Source organism: Aptenodytes patagonicus, chromosome 6, assembly GCF_965638725.1.
Source record: "Aptenodytes patagonicus chromosome 6, bAptPat1.pri.cur, whole genome shotgun sequence".
Classification (NCBI taxonomy): Eukaryota; Metazoa; Chordata; class Aves; order Sphenisciformes; family Spheniscidae; genus Aptenodytes; species Aptenodytes patagonicus.
This window is the reverse complement of record NC_134954.1, coordinates 5,043,795-5,065,419: the sequence shown is the minus strand read 5'-3', so window position 1 is coordinate 5,065,419 and position 21,625 is coordinate 5,043,795. Positions and strand designations below refer to the sequence as shown.

The window sequence follows — 21,625 nt, the reverse complement described above, 5'->3', positions numbered from 1 at the left end:
AAAGTTCAGTCCCTCGCCCTGAGCTCGCTGGTGCTCGCTGCGTCTGCTCCCTCCCGCCAAATGCGATCCAGCTGCCGCCTCAGCAGAGCTGGGTTGCGATTTCTGCTCCTGAGCCTGTTTATTAAGGTGTATGCTGTTAATATTCCAAGTCGTTATTATTTTAAAAACATTATTACATGCTGAAGCTGGCTGCCAGGACAACTGACAGCTTTGTTTTTGCTGCTGCTGGAGAGGCCAGAAAGAGTTTTGAGCAAGTAGGAGGAATCAGCTGTTGGAGGAAAACCTGTTCCATGGATAAACGGGGGATTGCATTCTCCTGAGTCAGCACAGACTTGAGTGAGCACAGTGCTCATAAGCACTAAATTAACTTCTTTTTAAAAGTGCATGTGCGATATTTTTTTTAATTATCACTGGCAATATATAGACTGTTTCTTTTGCAACGTGGCAATTTGTTTTACGTTGTAATTCTTTTTTTCTTCAGACTTGTAAATTAGTACTAGAATTCCTATCCCATGCTACAAAATGCCACTTCTGTAGACCATCGAATCTTGTATTTGTTTTGTGCAAATCACATGGCTTATATTTCACTAGAGCAAGTGACAGGGTTATCTGTAGTAGGAAACTTAAGTGCTCCACCTCTGTGAGCATAATTAATGGCAGGCTCTGCGCCACTTGCATGTGTAGTCCAAGCTATGCCTGTAATGCTAAGGGGTTGTATTGTTTCAGTTGCAGAAGCGTCTTTTCAGCAACACGTACTGGCACATCTCTGTTGTGCAGTCTCCCTAAATGTTTTGTAGGTTTCCTGAGGCTCGATAACGAGGATGTACTGATCTACCAGCAAAAACCATTATCATTTACTTAAGAGGTACTCTTAAAGGATTGACAGAGTGGTGTAGTTTGATCTTGCTGAAAATTCTTGGATGAAACTGTTTTAAGTTTACTCCTCTATACTGCGTCCATTACCTTGTAGTCAAGCATGACCAGTTCATAAAAGATGTAGGATAACAGATAATCCTCTTAGATGCACTAACCTGTCATCATCATGTGCCTCATCTCCCTTAATAACTTAATGCCTTAATAGATGCAAATCCCAGTCCAGGGAACCTCAAATTAATAATTGGCTCAAATGGAATAGAACAGATAAAAGTGAAAACACGTAAACACTATAGTCAACTGAGGGTAAATACATCCATTTTGACATTCAGTCTGTGATTTGAGACTAGACGGACCACTGAAAACTGACCTCTGAAGATGGGCAGGATGGGCTGTGTTCAGCTCAAGCATTCCTGGGGCAGCCTTTCAGAGCCTTTAAAATGACTGTGAATGTTTCTTTGCCACTGTGGATAGAGGTATAAAACAAGAGGTATCAAAGTTGTAAGCGCAGCTTTAAGGCAGTATCTTAATTTCGTTTGTCAGCTCCTCAGTTTTCTCTTATTAAGTACTGTATGTTTTAAAGGGGGTTTAAATCTAATGTTTTTGTAATGGCAAATGCAGATTAGAGAAACCGAAAGATTTGACCTAATGAATAGAGCAGAGAATTGGAAAGAGGAGGATGAGCTGTAATGTTTGACACATAGCCTTTGCCTGTCTTAAACAGATTATAAATGATGTTATTTATTGCCTCTGACTTATGTGGGGCAGATTGCTTTTTAGGGGAGGACTAGATATACGTGCCAAGGTAAATGTGATAGTAGTAGTCTTTTTCTGCTTTACTAAGTTAAGCAAACTCAGGATGTGCAGGGTAAAGAACCAAAAACCTGATTTAGCATGTGCTAGTATCGCAAATGTGTGTATACTGGCAACTTACTTGTTAACAAGTTGTTGTTGCATATACAGGTTTCAAAATGTTTTGAAAATAGATTCTCCATACAAAGGTTGTAAGGAAAATAAAACTTGGAAGAACTGAAATAGAAGCTATGTTAAGGTTTCAAAGTAAGAGACTTGTCTCTTAAGACTTAAACTGTTCATAAGGAAAAGACAGCAGACATAATGTGAAGTTAGCAGTGGAATTTTAGTGTTTTCTTCAGTTTATGAAATTGCATCTAAGGTTTTCTGATGTCTTGTGTGATTGAAATACACAGAACATCTGGAGTTGGACAAGGTAGGAAAGAATTTGGTAGGATGAAAGGAACAGCATTTGAGAATGGCTTAATTTTAATGAACTAACTGTTTGCACCTTTTGTTTAAAAATGAAACCAGACTTACTCTGAGTGCAAAGCTCATTTAAATTGTACGGAAAATGGACGACAGAAATTTATATAGGTAGGAATGTTTGGGGTTTTTCCCAAAGAGAACTGTATCCTTTAATAATGTTACAAATTGTTTTTACTTAAATGTTGAGGCAAACACCATTCCCTATTTAGAATCGGAAAATAAAAGCACATTATGTGAAGAAACAGTGATGCAGCTGAATTGCTCTTTCCCGATACTCAACAGAGGAATTCAGAGCTGCTGATTCTGTGGTCAAGATTGAGAGGCTGCAACATGTAGCACCATGCAACTTAATGCTTCAAGCTATTCTCCCTTAAGTAGGCACTGCAACAGCATTAAAATCTACTTTGTAAAATTCCTTATTACACAAACCCTTCCTTTTTTTTTTTTTTTCTTCTTTCCCAAACTTACTGATGCTTTCCATGTTTGATGGCCTTTAATTTGCTCCTGTTCTGAACTCTCCTGCTCCTTCCACAGGCTGATTTGCCTTTTTCATCTGCTTGGGAAACTGAAAGGCAGCTCTGACTCCTTCAGAAAAACCCTCTGGCCACTAATGCTGGTGGAGGAAGAGGAGGGAAGCTGAAACGTAACTCCCACTTCAGCTTTCAGGCAGGAAAGCATCGGAAAGAGATTTCTTTCTTGTTCTTTGGAAGTAGGTTACTAATAGCGAAGTCACTTAATACTTTTCTCTCCATTTAAGAGTGGAGGCATTTCTTGGTTTTATTTCTTTCTCCTGGAGTGTTTTTTAACATCCAGCTATTTGATGACAGGTGCGTGGAGAATATGCCAGTAGTTTATTCAGCAGAGCAGCAGGTTGTGAAGAGTTGAGAAGAGCGACATCGCTTTGCATAGCTGTCTGCGTGCTCACAACTTCCGTACTCTGCACTGGACAGTCTTGGTATTGAAGGGAGGGCTTGCTGCGGTCATTGCTAATCAGGTTCAAAAGCTTCTGTGTACTTAGTGTGACTTTGCCATACCCATTACTGGGCATGTTTTATTACTTCTGACTGGCTGACTTGTAGGAAAACAAAACAAAAAACTTCTATTTAAGAGACAGTGCACAAGAGTTTACAAGATTTTCCATTTGAGAACCAAAAGTAGGTTTTCTTCTTTTATAGGTTTTCTCCTTTTATTATTCATTATGTCTAGCTTTAAATTCGTACTGGGGAAAATAGAGTTAAGATGATGGAAACTACTCTAGAGGACAAATGGCAGACCAGGCTTCAGCACCCTTGACAAAAGTGCAGTGCTTTCAACAACATTCAGTTGCAGAGATAACACCCCATTGGTACCAGGTACTCCAGAAGCACTTGTTCTGGGCTGCTGCAAGGTTTTCTGGGCTGCTGCAAGGTTTCTTAGCAATCAAAAAGTCAAGAAAAGAAAGTCAGTACCCATCCATCACCTGATCCCAAATGGAAGATTCTGAGAGAATAGGGGTTTCTGAAAACAGATCTGCTGAGCACAACATTCAGAAAATCCCAACACACACGTTAGGGGGAGGACGGAGAAAGTAGATTTCAAACCTAAATCTGTTGGAATCAGAAATTCATTTGCACTCTGGAATCTGGAAGTTAGTGGGGTTCTTCTGTTTTGCGGGGGGCGGGGTTAGGGCATTTTTTCAGTAGGTACAGTATATGCTAATTGTTACGTGCAATGTATAAGCATCTTTGAAGATGAAAAATCAAAATGAATGTGATATTTGTATTTGTTAGGAAGCAGTCTGTGCCAACAAACCTGAAACAGACTCCCAGGTCTACTAGGTATGGCTAAAAAAATAGCTTTCGCTTGTAAAATCACTGTCTAGTCAACAGAATCTGATGAAACTAATTTTTAAAGTTGAGGATTTTTTGTCTGAAATTGTCTGATGCTTGAGAGAACAGCCATAAAATGGTCCTTTGACTGAGAAAAGCGGGAATCCAGTTTTGATAGTTAATTTAAATTAACTTTTGAGTCTGAATAAAGGTGTTGAGGTTTTGTTTCTTTTCTTTTCTTTCACAGAGCAAACTGCAATCATATCCAGAAGTGGAAATTACCAGTTGGTTGTTTTTTTTTTTTAAACTTTAGATCTGCTACTTTTACCATATGAAGTTTCTTTGATACATTTTAGGGGACAGCCCTCGGCAATGCTGCACATGATAGATGATGATTCCTTTGGTGGTATACAGTGCTCAGGATGCAGCTGAGCCAAAATACTTATTTTCCTAAGAAGATCTTACATTAATCACAGAAGTTTTTAAGGCTTTTGTTTACTGTTGCTGGTTAATTTTCTTGTGTTAAAAGCTGTTGTAGCCCTCTAATTTGAGTAAGTTTTTGTTTAATTTCTGTTGGTGTTGTGGTGATTCAGCTTTGCCCAAATACAAAATTCTTTAGCAGAAGAATCCTGCTTCAATCTTCAATATGATTTTTAATTAGAATATTTTTTTTCTCCAGTGTTACTTTCATTTTTACATTAACTTTTTAAAAGGTAGTTTTGAAGATCCCCTTGACAGTCATTTTTCATTGTAAGGTAAAAGTGAGGACTGATAGCTGACATACAAAACGACATTAGGAACCCTGCTGTCCGGTTGTCATGCTAGAGTATCGCCAGAGTTGGTGTTACAAGAGATCTGATTTCCTCCATAATAGTGGTCAAGCAGCTACATCCATGAACAGTCCACAATTCTATGAATAATCCATTGCAGGTTTTGTAGTTCTCCATCATCAGTCATGGAGGTGTGATGTGGGGGGGGGTGGGTGTTTTTTGTTTTGGTTAAATTTTGCACCAGATTTCTGTCCTGCTTAATAAAACTCCTGTCTCTGGTAATCTTCCCACAATGATAAAACTAGCTCTAGTGGTCTTGATTGATCTCAGTTGCCTTCCCTGTGGCTTCTAGGCATCACTCAAACCAACAGCTCGATTTGTTAACTTGCACCAGCCTCAAAATAATTCCAGTTCTGATGAAAAACAGTATTACTGTTACTTTTGGGTAGTTAGATGCTGTGTCAGTGCTGAGGAATTCCATAAGGCCATCACGTAACTAAGTGGGCAAAAACGCGGTAGATGAATGTCAGCATAGGTAAACATAGGTTTTTAAACATAAGTTTTTTCCAGTGAGGAAAAAATTATACTAAACCGTGCTTGTGTGATGCTGAACTTGGAACTGAGGGTTGCAACTTGGAAAAGAGGCCTTGTGGTTGTCATTGACAGTTCTCCAGAATCATTGTCTGCAATGTGGAGCAGCAGCAGCCAAAAAAAAGCCAGAAAACCATGGGCAGTGCCTTTTGGCATCATCAGAAAAAGGTACTGAGGACAAGAAAAAGGTGTCATTTTGTCAGTATTTGAAACAGTGGTGTGCCCGCCACCTTTTGAGCACTGGGCACAGTTTTGGCGTCCACATCTTAAGAAGGTACAGTTAGTACCCTTAGTTTAGGGAAGGTACAGAGAAGGGCAACTCTCAATCCAAGGGGATAGTATCGCTGCCTTGTGTGGAGTTGTGTCATTTAAAAGGCTCGATTTAGGAGATGAGAGGCTGAGAGGGGCAATGTGATCAAGGTTTACAAAATCATGAAGGTGGTGGGTAAAGTGAACATAGAACTCCTGTCGACAGAAACCTTGCAGTACCAGAATTACAGGACGCTTGATGAAACTGGTTGGGAATCAGTTTAAGACAGATTAAAGAAAGTATTTGTTTACACAACAGGTAGTCAATTTATGCAACTTGCAGCCAGAGGATGTTTTGAAAACAGGCCGTGTAGGCAGGTTCAAAACCGGGTTAGGAGAGTTCATGGTCAGCAGGTAGAGTGTGAGGGGAGTGGACCACAGAACACGGTTTATGGGTTCTCTCTAAATAGCACCTTTTCTGCCCTGTTGGAGATGCATTCTGCACTAGGTGAACCATTGGTCTGACCCAGCTGGGCATTTCTTCTGTTCCTGAGCTCTCAGGCTTAATGGGATCTTTTTGTCATTCACTCAAAATTATATTCTCATTCACGGCGGGGTTAGCTGGGAGGCATGAAGCTTCTCTCTTTTTTTTCATGTTCAGTAAGCTGCACCTACAAGGGAGACTCTTGATCTACTTGCTTAAGTTCATCGTTACTGCAAGCTGAGATGGCTATTGTTTCATAGTAAGCTGGAAAAAATTTTCGTCTTTCTAGCCAGGAAAAAAATACTGGGAAGTCCATCTGGGAGCGTGATTCATCTGGGTCACACTCATCATTTTCCTTTCAGATTACAAGGAGAGGTTTGGGATAGTGCTCAGCTACTAGTGATAAGATTTTATTTAGACTTAGCTGCCTTCAGTTTGTGGTGGTAAGCAGGTACGCTGCTGTTTATGCAACAAGAGTCCAAACACACTTTTTATCACTTCATCGGTGGGACGGATTCCTTGGTATTTGGTTATGTCCCAGTGTGCTTTGAGAAAAGCGAGTTCTTCATCCCCTGCCTCATCTCAAAGTTACCAGCGCAGCATATTGATGCAAGTAAGTGGGTGGATCTTGCTCGTGAGCGAGAGTAAAACCCGCAGCTAGAAGGCATTGAATTATAATCTGAAGAATGCGAGTAGTTCTTTTGTTAGTCTGGGATAGTATATTACACTATTTTCAAGTAAATGTGTTTTTTTAAAATCCTCACAAAGTTAACTTCAGTATAGCAGTGGCTTGTAGGGTGGTAACCACTGGTAACTGGAAGACAGTGAGCCTAGTGCTGTTAGTGGTTTTCTTTGTTATATTTTTAGAATTAATTTGGGTGGAAATCACCTAAAAGACAGATTAATAAAGAGAACTTGGAGTTTTTGCATAATTTTAAGACTGGAGAGACTGCAAGGCTGAAAAATAGCAATTTGAACAAATGCTAAAAATGGCATAATAAGAAAAATAGAAAAAATGGTGAGGGCATTCCTTTCAAAAGTGGTGGGTTTTTGTTTTATTTTTAACTTCAGTTTCTTACAAGAGAGGAATAAATGTCCCATTTTTAATGTAATGTTCTACAATATGTTTTACCTTGCAGGAAAACTTCATTAATGAAGAGAGCTAGGTTATATCTAAATCTGGACACAGTCGGGCTTCATCTTAGTCCAGTGTCAAGCTGCTCTAGAATCTGCCACTAAGAAGGCTATGCTAGCAATAGTTACTATTCATGTGGATATATCCATCTGAATTTTTCTTGCTGCGGCATAGTTGCTTTGGAAGAACTCTTGAGTATGAGCCCTGTGAGAGCTTGTCTTGCTTTCTTCCTGCCTTCCCTGTCCCCTCTTTCTCTTTCCATAACTGCAGTAAAATTTGATAGCTCAAAGTGTAAATTAATTCTGATTTATATGAAAGTCCTTCCTTGAAAGAGGCCATAAATGTCAGTAGTACACTACTTAGAATACAGAAAAAGAGCCTCTGTTTGGGGAAGGGGGGTTTACACCCCCCCCCTTTTTTTTTTAAATGCTGAATTGAAGTGTATAAAGTAAAGGTTGCTCAATAACTTCAGAACCAAACAACCAAAAATAAACCCCAGCTTTTCTTCTTTGGCCAAGAGAATACTTTCTTATTAAATTATGAGATACCTACATTAAAAATGTCAATATTTACTATTCTGTGAACAGTCTTTAATTTTTACTGTTTGAGCCAGCTCTGTACCTTTTTTCATTCATTTTTGAGAGTGTCTAGTGTTTCCACCCAGTGCAATGAAAATATTCTTAAATGTTGATACTGTATTTAGTGGTCAGAATAATCTTTTAATTTGCATTAAATGAGTTCAATGAGGTTATCTAAAAGCCATTCTTGGTGGGCAGGAAAAAAGCACTAAAAGAACACAAACAGATTGGTTGGTAACATGATGAGCACTGACGCTGGAGACCTGAGCTTAGAAGTGTTAGGATTTTGGTTGGTTTGGTTCCAGTCACGGCATGCAACGGGGAAGAACAAATGTGTGGAGAAAACCTCCTTTGGTTTTTGTCCCTTTCTACGATGCGCCTGCCTGAGCGACTCTGGAGAACTTGACTTTCGCCACTCTATTACCATATTACTGCTCTAGTGATGGGGAAGGAGGAGGATGGCGATGTGGATTGTTTTGTGACTTCTTTTTGCTCCCTAGAACTTACCAGCTGTTAAGGAGTGAAGGAAGTGGGCGGGAATGAAGTCTTCCTCAAACCTGTTTGTTTTTGTATGGAAGGCCACAGTATGAAGCTCCTTAGACTGCTTTGCTGGTCCGTTGGTAGCCCTTCCACTCCTCGAAATATTACATTGCTACCACTTGGTCTACACAGGGACAGGGTCCTGGTGGCGGCTGGCCAACCTCTGAGGGTAATGTGGAGCCCACCTCTGCAGCGCAGGGAAGTGTGCGGAGGCCCACCTGATCCTGTTTGTTGCATACAAGTAGTCAGGGATAAGCGTCAACATCTTTTGATCAAGGGGAGCTGAAAGTACGTGTCTGAGTATGCTTTTGATGGAGAGAGCATTTCACAAATGCAGCATAAGAGGAGGTGCAAGATGCTGAGATTCTCTCTGTGGCTGAGTAAAGCCTTAAACTGCATACCAGCAGTGGTGAATTCAGTGCTCTCAATATCCATTCAAGCGGCCTTGCTACTTAAAGCGTAGGTATTACTCCTCTGCGGATGGATGCTTACAGATAACGTTACAGCCTGATCACTACTGAAAGAAGAGAGCTAGAGCTCGCAGCCTAGAAAACTCTAGCAACTTTGTTCAGTTTCTCTGTTTCTATGGAAGTTGTCTTTTTCCCCAACTAAATTTGTAGAGCAGAAACTGAAATCCAATCCAACTTCCTAATATATATGTATTCCTATTGGCAGTTGGATGTGAAGCTTTGCTTGGTTATTTAGTTTTGAGAGATTGGCAAAAGCTGTCCGAAATACTCTTCTTTAATAATGAGGTAACTGACCATAATGTAGCATGTCGGGAAGGCTTGGGCAGCTGCATCCTACAAGCAGCTAGAGGCATAGGAGAGGCAGTGGAAAACATGCAGCTCCAAACTGGATGGAAAGAGGGGACAGACAGATCTACCGTCCCCAGCTGCTGCTGCAGGCTGCAGTATGTTACCACGAACAGAAAAGATGCAGCTTGGCTGTATCAAATGTAAAAGGAGCCTGTTAGAAAGGGAGAAAACCCTCTGATAAACTGTCAAATAAGCCGTATTCCGAGTTCTGACTAGCGTGGGGATGGCGGCAGCCTATCTGTTGCATTTGAGGTTGGAATGGAGGAATTATTTTAATAAAAAGATGAAGTGCTGAAGGCTACAAGCCTGTCTGCAGGCTGGATCCCTGTCCTCTCCCCATTGCAGGTTACTGGTGCTGCAGAACGCCAAACGTCGCAGTATTCCCATGGCAGCCTCGCTAATCCAGCTGCCGCAGTGAGGAGTGACCGTAGCCCGGTCACATGCAGAGATTACCGAAGCTACTAGCTGAAGTCTTGCCATTGATATTTTGCACAGTCAGGTTCTCATCCCTGAAGTTCTGTGAGCAGAAAATTCCTGCTGTTACTCTTGGAGAAATATGTGAAGTATCCACATAATCTCTTCAGCCTTTCTGTTCCCACAAATCACGGGGTGCTTTGACGGGCATGGTTGTGCTTTCCTGGGTGTTCTGCGATAACGTATTCGTTGTGAGAAGGCTGAAGTCTTGTTGTGTAGTTTCAAAGTTAACTATAACACCTCCTTGGAAGTTATCTCAAACTGTGAGATTCGTGGCTTTTTATATTTAGCTCAAATTGTCTGCTATAATTGGCATTTAGACTAGTTATAGAAGGGTAGCTGGCTCGCCATGAAATGCGCTTGTATTTCATGTTACTTAAAAACACGCATCTGTCTCTTTGTCATCTCAAAATCTGCTTTGCAGGGTAAGATTTATTGGCATAACTCTTAAAGTTACTTCCTTTATTTCCTTGCTTGAGTAAGAATGAGATCAGGCTCCCCCTGCATCTTCTTACTTGGCTACACACTTGTCTTGACACCCCCACCCCCCCCGATGGTGCTCAGCTTGGCTTCTAACTTTAGTTTCGCATAAACAGCCAGCAGTGAAACCTAGAGGTGTTGGTTTTCATTGAAGCAGATAGGAAAATTCCAGCAAACATCGAAGCTCTGCTGAAAGAGACACACACAGCTGTGCTGCAGAGTACACCCTTACGCTGTGCTGTGGCGGCGTGTTGACTTGATGTAGTCTTTTCCCCAACATACCGTATCTTCTAATTATAGAAGAAAGCAAGGTAATTACATAGTTGCTTGACTTTGACTTTTTAGGAAAAATGAAAATACCTGTATGGCTGTGATGTTTTATATTGATAGCTGTTCTCAATGCCTTGTCAGGGCCTTTGGGTGATACGGAAAGAAAAATTAAGTTGATGAATTCCTTCAAAATATTCTGTGAATGGTGTGAAAACAAAATACAGTGCAGGTCAGAAGTTTTTGGGTTTTTTTCCCGCCACCAGTAAATGTTTTTTATTAACTTCCAGTTCAGTTGCACTATCTCAAGGTTAGTTATAGTCTTTCCAAAATTACAAAAATAGATACATGCAGAATGATCATTCCCAACTGATCTGCAGGGACATGCAGAGGAGCCAGCAGGCTGTTAGATATGCTTTGAAATCTGAAGTAATTATAGCTGTCTCTCTGAAGTGTTGCATTCAGTTTATAAACACACTTACGGAAGGATATTGGCCAATGCGTGTAGGTATATCATGGAACAGTTAATGAGCAGTTAAAGGATGGAGGAAGAATGCTGGGAAGAAGCACTGCTCAGGAAAGTTAAGATATCATGGGTGTCGGGTACTCATCTGGTGTGAATCTTACTTGATGCTTTGTTTTGTAGTGACATGAACTCATGTTGTTTCTTCTTAGTATAACTTGGAGCTCTTCATGCAAATGTTTGCAAGTTTGTGGTAACTAGAAAAATTGCAGCATAACAATCATATTAGTGACATGTATGATACTCTTGCTTGTTCTTTATTATATGTGGTTACTATAAATATCTTGCTGTACATGAAACAGAACTAACACCACCATCTCACTTTTTCAAACAAAATTTCCCTCATTTGATGATTATGCACTGAATTAGAAAACCCGATGCTATGGGTTTCTAATATTAGTGTAATTCTTCCTTTGGAAGAGCTGTCTGGCTTAGTTACATTCTGTTCATACGATCTTCGTTCAGTTGTAATGTAGAAATAACTGGTAGTGCATACCAAAACATATAGGAGGTGCAGCAAGGTTTCTGAATTTGATTTGCTGCAGCTGCTGTGCAGTGGTTAATATGTCCGGGTGTTTATCAGCTGCTGAAGTGTGCACATAGGCACATGCGCACACGCACCCCAGTTTAACTTGGTATTGTAGCCTAGGGCTTAGTGCCTGTCTTGTGTGGTTTGAACCCAAGTATCTGCTTTTTCCAAAAGAAAAGTGTACATGAAATGATGGAAGAAAAACGTGAAGCAGAGGACTTTAAGGTAGAGTTGTTGTTCTGCACTGTGCATAGAACGTGTTTAGTAATGGCCTTTCAAAATTATAATCAGTATTTTTCACAAACGATAATATAATTAAAAACTAAGTAACCCATTCCAATCCACCCAACTGGTAAATTTAACAATGAAGTAGCTGCGGCACAAGGAGCTGCACGTTGTGGAGCAGGGAGCACAGTTAGTTTCCCGAGCTGGAAAGGGGCCAAATCCACAGAAGGTGAAGAGGGGCTGGCGGGGCCTCTCTGCTGTAACTTAATCCGAAGAACAGATAAATTCTTTTCAAAGTCAAAGCAAGTAATGAGTTCCCTCCTGGTATACCAGTGTTATACCGATTTATAAACGGCTGCTGTTTTCATGTCGTCTTTACAACCTGTAAGATGGAGGGGCTTGAAATTTGTTTGTTTGGGTTTTTTTTGCGTGTGTAGACACTAGATTAATTTTTTGTGTTTCATTTTATGTTGGCATGTATGGGTACTAACACTTTATTTGATCTTCACAGAAACAATCGCCACCAACTGCAGAGAATGGTTTAAAACTATAGGAAGGCCAAATACTGCTTGTTAACATAGTTTGATTTTAGTATTGTGTATACCAGGGCCTCTCTTAAGCTTTTTTTCTGATAAAGGTTAAAATCACGGAAAGTAAAAGTCAAGTTATTTTCTCACAAGAGACCTGAGCCTCTATAGAAGCTATCTTTTTATTAAGTTAAAATAAAAACTATACCGAGGAATTAGAATCAACAAACCTACTAGAAACATTGTTTGCAAGTGAGTTGCCAACTCAGTTAGCTGCTAGCAGCGGCTTATTTTGTAAGGTGGTAGCCGAGATATCATTTGGCAGCTACAGGTAATTTTGGGATACGTGGGAAAGAAAATCATCAATTCCTGTTGACTTCAGGTAGGTTTGCAAACAGCGAATTGATATGATTTATGAAATGTCTGAAATCCCAGCTGCAAGTTCTGTGTGGATTTATTCATGAGAGTCTGCAGACACACAGAAGATTGTATCTGTGGGTTTGTAACCACGTCCGTTTTCCCCTTTTGGGGAAATCTAGGTTCTTGCCTAACCTAGCTGCTTTTGGATACTGCTATCGTGCAGGTTACACGATTATATTCAAATATAAATGAATATATAACAGAACACTGTTTTGTGGCAGATGAAGGCAAAAGGTAAGCTAGGTCAAAGTACTTAGTATATTTTGAAGCACTGTTGATCACACAAAGACTGTCCCTCAACTGTTAAGTGATTTTAGTGTTTCTGTTTTATCTCTCAAAAGGTTAGCCTGTAAGCTGCTTCAGGACAAGAGTGATGAGAGCTTTGAAAGCTTCTGGATCGTCTGTTTTGAGTGCATTATTTTCTAATGATTGATAAACCTGTGCACATAATTTTCACCTGTAGTTGGTACTGACATGGAAGATGGCATGTACTGTAGACATTTGAAGGAAATGCTGAAATAAATCTTGCTTTATGCTAACCTATATCAACAAAGTAAGAGTGCTTGGATATGTTGAATTGTGTTTGTATATGTATATACTCACGTGTATCAGTCTCTGTGTGGGCGTACCTATGTGTGTATAGAGAGGGGGAGAGAGATAAAAACTGTGTTGTGGCAAATGAGGGCAAAAAGTGGGCTAGCTCACATAAAACCACACATGTATAAATGATTGCAATATCAAGGTTGCTTGGGTGGTGGTACGGGTAATCTGTGCAGTGGAGTGAAGCATGCCTTTTTCTCCCTGCCACCTGACCGCAGTAACCTTTCTTGTTGCTATACCCTTTGAAGTACCCTGTCTACTCGGACTGAAGACTGAAGTTTAATTTGCATAGTATTGCAGGAAATGCAGCGTTTGAAAACGACTGTTGTTTTGTCCTTCATTCAGGCACAACATGTTTTGAGTTGTATGGAGAATATTTTAAAGAGTGGATGCTTTAGAAATACAAACAATTGGAAAAGGAAAACGCAGCTGTTTTCTATTACTATTTAATATTATGCTCATCTGTGGCCTCTAAGTAATGGGTACCTGTTTACGTATTACAAAATATGAATTATAATTTTATAAACATACTGTTTATATATATAAACCAACATACTGGTTTCCTAAATAAAGAAAAGCGATATTGGCTTATAGAAAGACTTGCGCTGAGACAGTCATTGAAGTCAAAAGAAGCAGCTGGTATACAAGGATGGGAGCGGGGAGGAGCCTGGGCTTTATGGACTGCCCTTCCCGTAGCTCAGGTACCAACTCCCTTTATGCTCAAATCTGTTTGTTACTACCAATGACTTTCGCTTACTAAATTTAGGGTTTGTTGTAAATGAAGATTGCAGCATTGTTTTCCTGTAACTGAATCTGATTTGTAAACCCTTAAGCGAAGGGGAAAGTCTTCTTTAAACCTTTTAAAGCAAAATGTCAGTAGACATCTGTGTTCTTCCCTGGTTTAATCACTACATCTAAATCGCAACTGTGGGATGTTTCCAAAACCTTGTTCTCCTTTCTTATATTTCCGTTAATTTTGTGATCTCACTTTCAACGAAGCATGGCTTTGTTTAGTGAAGTGGGTTAATATTTTCTGTATTTCATATACATCGTATAACTGAAGTGGCCAGTTCAACATTTAAAATATACAGCTTTGAAATCTTACAAATGTCTGAATATATTACTACTTTTTGTTGTCATAAGATTGCTGTTACTGAAAAGACAGTGCAGAAAAATTTGGTTGTTTACTCCTCTCTTGAATGTTTAAGCTGAGAAATAATATAGCAGCAGCAAGGAGGCATCTGAGCACAGAAAAGGAAATAAGAGTATGGAAGCATGGGTGGACGTATTCTTAAGCCCATCTGGAAGACACTAGACAAATAAAAATAGTAGCAAAAGAGGGGGTTTTGTGGGTTTTTTTAATAAGAAGCTGTGTTTACAATTATGCAAAGATTGTGCTAGCAAAAATCTGATTGTCTAAGATGAGCTGGCTTTAAAATAATCGTTATGTTGTGCCCTACAAGGAAGTTTAGGGTATTTTAGTTAAGTTGCTTATTCTTTTGAAAATGTGTATTACAAGAAGATTTTCACTTTAAAAGTCATGTGAATGTCTGTATTGTCTATGTTTTGGACGGTAAAATAGCAGAGCATCTAACTTACTCATATTTTTGACAATTTTCAGTGCTTAAGGCTGAAATTTCCCATGCTTGTTACCAGTCCCCTCCAGTCAAAATTAATTGGAAAGCTTTATCTAATAGAATTTAAGCATCCTCAGTGAGGTGAGAACACTATTCCTTTTTCATCCTTTCCAACCGATACTTCGGACAGCTCTGATGTTTTGCAGCTTTTGAAGTGACCTTGAAGTTTGGAAGGAAGTAATCGCTACATTTCAGGTGGTGTATTTGTTTGAAAGCCATGCTTTATGTCGATACTCTAAGTAACTGAAAAATGCCAAGTTGCGTTTACGATAGAACTTGCTACCCCTTTCAGTTATTATTTCTAAAAGCTGTGGCTCCCACTGTGTGTGCTTCCACAGACCCTGATGCATCTTTTCCTAGCAGCTGGGACTTTTAGCTAGAAGAGAATCACAAACAAAAAGGAAAGTTTGAAAGGTTGTTTTACCTTGCTGAAATACCAGGACTCAGACTTACAGTAAGAAAAGGTTCCTGTGTTTGTGTTTCATCATATTGTCTCTGTAGAACAAGATGCCTACAGATGCTGCAGAAACTCTGACTCCTAATTGTCGTGATTCTTAATTAAAATTAAACATTGCGTTAAGCATTATGCATGGTTGGTAACTAGACATGAAGTAAGTTTGAAAAGTTGAAAGGAATGTTTTTGAAGAGAGATGAATATGCAATTATTGGGAGTGGAGAAAATGTAGTAGAAAACAATCATTACCAATGTAGGATGTTATTTATCTGTAGAAAATAAGTGTTCTTTGTTGTTCCCTTCTCTTCCTTGCAAGATGATTCTTATTTCTAAGAGTCCTCGGAATTTGAACTGGGAATCATAAATTGTGTCTGGCAATATGGAGGTTTGAGGGTGGGTGAGTGTCTGGTTTTGTTTTTTAGCTGAGGCAGGGAGCTGTCCTGGTTTTGAAGTTTTTTGTTTTTTCCAGTAATGCAATTGAACTTTTTATTTTCATGCTACTATAGCCTGCTTTAGGTCCTTTTTGTATATATGCATACTTATAGGCAGTGGTGTTATCCTCTCACATTTTGTACAATGCAGGTGTTAAGTAGAAAACTCATGTTGCAGAAAAGTGTGATAAGCGATATATCTTCTGATAAAATTCTAAACTGCAAGATACGTATGACGACACAGTTGCAAAGTTGTTTTATTTTGTTCCTTATGTGATTTAAAATTATGAAATGTACCTTCAAAAAAACTTTTTAATAATACGAAAAATCTGCTGTTGTTGGAAAACAGATGGACAAAATAACGTAGACTGAGATCTCTTTGGTTGCCGTGCTGTGTACGTTGGTTTGTTTTTTTTTTTTCCCAAAAGGCCATGAAAATGGAAGTTTTACAACAAAAATACTAGCTTTATCTTAATTAAAGCCTTCATTTAAGGGAACTGGACCTAAAATTAGACTTAGAGTAATTTTGGTTCTGGCATGACGATACAGATGGAAAGTAGAAGTCAAGATACTTTCTGCCATTCTTCGTATGTTCTCCTTACTGTCGCAAGGACATTCAGACTCCCTACCACTGGAGCTGCAGGGAGTTTCCAGACATATACAAGAACTTAAAAAACAAATGCAATAGCCTGTTGGATTAAGGGGAGGGATACGGGGAAAATTTCATATAGATAGCTTCTGAAAGCAGAAAAGGTTTTAAAAGGGACCATGCTGTAAAACTTCGTTACTGTGGAGCCTTGGCTTTGAAAGTAACTTAGTACTAGGTATCATCAATGGCATAGCTGCTTGGTTGCAGTCTTATTGTGGTTTGGGTTACCTTTATAACAAAGGTCAGAGTGACGAGAACTTTCTTGAAAATCACACTGTTGCTTGTCACAACCACTGATTTTTTTTTTTTTTTTTTTTTTTTACTACTATTTTTTTAAATTTTATTTTATTATTTCCCTCTGCTTTTCAAGCTGCCTTCTCCCATCTCAGGCATATGTTTGATCTGCACTTGCTCCTTGAAGTATAATGCAGGCTTCTGTTTTTTAAGTTATATCTATAAGGCTGAATGGAACATTACCCTCCCTGTTTGACCTCCCACGTGTGATACACTATCCATTAAATCTCATGTAATATTTAAGAATTTAATACATTCTTTGCATAACATAACAGTAATAGTACTGACAAAACACTGCTCCAAGCAAAACTGCTTATACACACAGATGATCTGTGAGCAGTGGAACTAATGAAGCCCTGTTTCCTATAGGTTTGTCTTACATATATTAAGTGGCCCTTGTGTGCCCGCAGTACACCCTCTGCCGCTTTTCCTCTGCGGTGTCTGCCAGACGGTGCTGGGGCTGTTGAGGAGGTGGGTGCAGGGGGCTGATGGTGGGTGCTGACCAGCCTGCTCTCCGCTCTTTGTGGAACACGCGGGTGAAAACTGCGCCTCGGAAAAGGAATCCTTTACTCGGCCATGGATTTTTACAAAACGTACAGCAGCTTAGTGTGTCTGAAACTTTATGTCTTTGCCAAAGTTAAACTGAGTTTTACATCCTGTTTAGAAGGTCTGCTCTCTATTCTACCAATGACATAAGCTCCATTTCTTCAGGAAACCAGACCAAAGAAACTAGTGTGAGCTAAGTTTCTGGAGTATGGCACGACGTATTTTGTCGTCTTGGTGACCGTGTTACTCGTGCTGTCCATGCCCTCCTTTCCTCTCCTGTCACTTCATTGTCTTTGGGTTTTGGGCTGACTGTATTTCTGCTTTGCAGCAGATGAAAGTCTTTGCCCCTTGACTGGCTTCTGTTTAGCTGCCGGTTGGGCAATCCACTGAGCAGTCACTGAAGGAAAAGACAATATTTATGTGCCTAGAATAGTTATTTTCAGGGTGTTTTAGTCAATGGCTTTTCTGTGGTATGGCTGAACTATAACATAGATTTCAGTAGTGGGATACCCAGTTGTTAGAAAACCTGATGGTGAAAGGAAGCACAAGGTAATGTTCGACTCAGTAATTTGTCTTGAGGACCTTTACTTCTGTATGCCAAAGTTCATCGTTTTTCCTAATCCTGCTTGCTTCTCCTTCTAGCACATTTTAGTTTTTGAACTGCGAAGTGCCAAAAGTATGCCTAGTTTTGGACGTCAAGGAAACTGCTCCATCATCATCACTCATTTAAACAGTACTATAGTCAGTAAGACTAGCAGTTTCAGTAACTACTTGTCAGATACTATTTTGTCAAACCGTTTCTAAAACCCTTATTGGTGCTTAACTAGTATAACATTAAACCTCTTCGTGTTTCAGGAAGAGACCTTGTTCTGTGTAATGTGTGTTTTGAGTAACTTTTTGAATTAAGTTGATATTAAAGGATGATTAATAGAATTCATTTTGGGGAGAGGTTTAAATGTAGCATCAATTACTTTTGTAATCGCTGAGACTATCAGCAGTCCAAGATAGTTAAAAATTCCTCTCTTGGTTAGGAAGACTGGGTGGCCGATGGTGCAAGTTCGTGTCATAGGTTATGAGAACATGGAGAACTTTCCATTTTATGAGATTATATCGTGCGGTCGTACAGTGTAATAAGGCTGAATTTTTATATATTTTGTTAAGGTTAATGTTTAGTGGATGTTTTCAATCACTGATTAACCAAGACATCTTAATGAGATGTGATATCATGTACAGATCCTTTTGTGTGCATGATAAGACTTTAATCTGTATTACTATATGCTTTTAATTTTCAATTGACTTATGCTAATAGCTTCTAAAGGGTTATCCTTAATACTAGATTTGACAACTGATGAAAGATTTACGTGTCACAATAATACGGTATCTATCATCTAGTGAGATACTTACTGATACTGTTGTGAACAACTTTCATTATATGGGAAAAATTTCCACTCGGCATGTTTTTTTAAAAGAATTGAAGTAAGAATTATTGAATTAAAATGTCTGACTGCATATTCTGAGATGAGAAGAACTTTCACCTACTTTGACTTTTGCTTGTGTAATTATACAGTTTCATAATGCTAGATTGGTGTTAAAATTATATCTGATAATTAACGTGACTGTTGATTAGTTTCCCATTTCAAATCATGGCAACTGAACAAGTGAAGATTAGTCCATTTAAGCTGTTAGTAACTTTAAAATATAATATTGGCAGCCATTCAGGCTTTTAGGATTTCACTGAATGAAACTCTAAAGAGACTTGGTTTGTCTGATTGGTCTTTATAATTTGGATTTAATTCACAGCTGTATCCAAATAGGGCTCCCGCCTCCCCAAGAGCCTGCCAGGTGCTGCTTCCTCTGCCCATATACTTCAAACTCGAGAGAGCTCCATTGTTTTGAATCAGAATTACATTTCCTTTGCGCTCTTTCATCACCCTATATTTACTATTTTCTTGTTACTATGGTTTCTGGAAATAAATTGGACGACAATTGTTTTGAAAACCTAATCTATATACAAACAAGTATTTCGGTGTTTAAATGGTACAGTGAATAGTTTAGCCATGAACTACCTCAGAGCTCATTAAAGTGCTCGGCATTGTTTTTGAGGTTAATCCCATCGCAGTCCAGAGTATCTTGATTGCTAAATCAGTGGAAGTAGAAGGGTAGAGCTCTTGCTCTACCAGTAAAGGCTTATTTTCTTATGTTGGAATTTTGTTTCTTTTTCCAGCTAAAAATTCTATTTGCATGTAGAGTTTACTTAATTTTATAAATTAGTTTTAATGTGGAATAATGCTTGGCAATATATACAGTCTCAAAATTCTCAAATGTTATTTATTTTCTTAAGCATTGATGCTTTTGCCCCCACCCTCATGCATATGCATTCTTGTCGTTTAAGTCCATGTAGTAAGAAACTAGTATTTCCCACATATAACGTATTCTTCTTCAGTTTGTAGGCAGCGTTCAGGGAATGAAGTGTTTTTTCAGTTCTTTTTATTCTCATCAATGTATGGCTGGCCCAATGTTTTATTTATAGCACCTTGTCCAGATGCTGCCCCGCATCTGTCGTCATGCAGGCACTTATCACCCTGCTGTCTGGCCCCTGCCACCGTCTGAACTCTTCTGTCAGGTAGCAGTTCTCATCTCACAGTCAAGACACTGAGATACGGGAAGATTAAGGCACGAACCTAATTCCCTAGACGTTATAGTGGCTGTGTGTGTTTGAGATATCATGCCTTCTTCCTCCCCACGAGAAAATTCTGTGTAGAAAATAGATGGGGTAGATGTCTTACCTATTTTACATGAGACCAAGACAAAGTAAATTGAGTAGAATTTTACAGCAAATCAAACCAAGAAGCACAATTAGATTTCAGGTCTTTCTGCATCCAGTTGTGCGCTTATCCACCTACCCCTAAATTGCATACAGCAACCACAGCACTTCATTGCTGAAGAGCTTTTGAGCATGGCTGATGCTTTGGATTTCAGTTGTCACCTTAAGTGTCAAAGGATTCTGAACATCAGGTTTGAAGTACTGGGAAGAGGAAGATGTCATATGACTCCACCTCGAAGTTTTGCGATTTATGGCAGAGAGAGAGAAGGTAAAAAGGTCAGGTCAAATGGGTGCAAATTACTAGAAACTAGAAATAAATTGTGAATGTATGTGGATGTACATGAAAATACATTCTTACTGAAACAAATTTATGTCAGATGTCTTAGACTTGTAAGATTTGTTATCTTCCTGGTCTACAAAGGAGAAAACAATGGGTCAAAGCAGTTCATGTAATTCATTTGATGTCAGACTGATGGTGGTATCTTGGCGAAAAGCTAAATCTGTAGTTAAGTAATTGTTTTCTAGTCCAGCTTCAAGTTGTAACAAACTTTACTGTTGCTTTTTGCCTTTTACCAAAGGCCTTCTCCTTTACTTTATGAAAGCGCTACCTCTAATTTGTTTTCAGCTGTTATTTCTGCTGTACAGTACAGTTTTTGTATTAAGGCATAGCAAACTATCAAAATAATGGATGCTGTGTATCTACCCTGGCTTTCCAAACTTCTTGTTACAATTTTGTCAACTTTATGACATTTTGTTTGTTCTTATCCCCTCCTCTGTTTTCTTGGTGTGTTTTTCAGAACGTGTTTTCCAGCACCTCCCTATTACCCTTTTTTGATATTTCATGCGCTGTTGTTGGGAATTGAGGAAGTGTTTCATCCAAAATCACTGCAGAACTTCCTTCCCACGCTGCTGCCAGAAGTGCTGCAGACTAGCTACTTCATTTGCACTGGCAAAATTTCAAAGGGAAGGTCAGCTGGCCAGGTTATCCCCCTGCGGGGCTTCTGTGTGTCTTCCTTTTAAATGCCATTTTTCTTCTGTCTGTTCTACTTTTTCCCCTTACTTGTCCATTGGGAGGAAAATGGCTCCAGCTAAGCTGAATGGTGTGAATCCTTGCTTTAAGGTGGAACTCTCACAATTTGGTGTGTATCACGAGAGTAGTTTCAAGGTAGTTCAGACTAATTATGTAGGGTTTTTTTTAAGATGTCAGAGAAAAGTAAATCTGGCAGAAAATGAGCATGATAAAGTCGGGTCAGAAAAGCACGGGAGAAAGTGGCAGTGTTTGGCTGCAGGAATGGGGAAGCAGTCCGCAATGCCAGAAAGGCGTGCGAAATACAAATTCACAGGAGGATAATGAAAATGAAAATTCAGCAGCTGAGATCTATTCTGATTATGTGGTAGCTACGCTGGGTGTAACGTGTTGCTGAGCTCCACTGCTGATGTAATTTAGTTGATATAACATGAGCACAGCTTCAGTGCACTCGAGTTTGGTCAAATTTAATTGTGTGTGTTTAAACTGATAACAAGCTGAGGAGGTGTGAGTGTATCTAAAGGCACACAGATCATCTGCTTCCCCACAGGGAGAGCAGTTGTAATGGTTCCCAGCATTGGTGAGTTTTAT

At 39.3% G+C, this 21,625-nt stretch overlaps 1 protein-coding gene across 2 annotated transcripts in view; it reads left to right on the top strand.

Annotated features, from left to right (window-relative positions):
• Positions 1 to 21,625, top strand: part of IRS1 (insulin receptor substrate 1) — a 56,142-nt gene that overhangs the window by 26,698 nt on the left and 7,819 nt on the right. Inside the window, exon 2 of one of the 2 annotated variants that reach the window (XM_076340900.1) lies at positions 12,914 to 13,113. The exons of the other annotated variant lie outside the window; for it this stretch is intronic. The gene's annotated coding sequence lies outside the window, so the exon portion shown is untranslated. Of the gene's footprint in view, positions 1 to 12,913; positions 13,114 to 21,625 lie in introns of those variants that run through there. 2 annotated transcript variants of the gene reach the window in all.